The sequence below is a fragment of the Penaeus monodon genome, chromosome 22 (genome assembly GCF_015228065.2).
Source record: "Penaeus monodon isolate SGIC_2016 chromosome 22, NSTDA_Pmon_1, whole genome shotgun sequence".
Lineage (NCBI taxonomy): Eukaryota > Metazoa > Arthropoda > Malacostraca > Decapoda > Penaeidae > Penaeus > Penaeus monodon.
This window is the reverse complement of record NC_051407.1, coordinates 37,876,616-37,876,872: the sequence shown is the minus strand read 5'-3', so window position 1 is coordinate 37,876,872 and position 257 is coordinate 37,876,616. Positions and strand designations below refer to the sequence as shown.

The 257-nt window shown below is 37.4% G+C and overlaps 1 protein-coding gene across 1 annotated transcript in view; it reads right to left on the bottom strand.

The window, feature by feature from the left end:
* The window catches only part of LOC119587615 (carbohydrate sulfotransferase 9-like), a gene marked incomplete in the record, with an annotated part of 16,747 nt that overhangs the window by 14,903 nt on the left and 1,587 nt on the right, over positions 1 to 257 (bottom strand).

Sequence of the window (257 nt, the reverse complement as noted above, 5' to 3'; positions counted from 1 at the left end):
CAGCAATAAACCATCAAACAGAACTGGGTAATTCAGCAAAAGTGAACACGTCATCAGAATTGAACACTTCAACGGAATTAAACATTGCAACAGTATTGAACACTAAAAGAACTAAACAGTTCAACGAAACTGAACATACATCAGAATTTAACACTTCAACAGAACTGAACACCAACAAAATCGTACATTTCACCAAATTGGGCAACTCAGCCCCAGAACGCGCTCAGCTGTCGATATGTAAAGTAATTACCGAAATA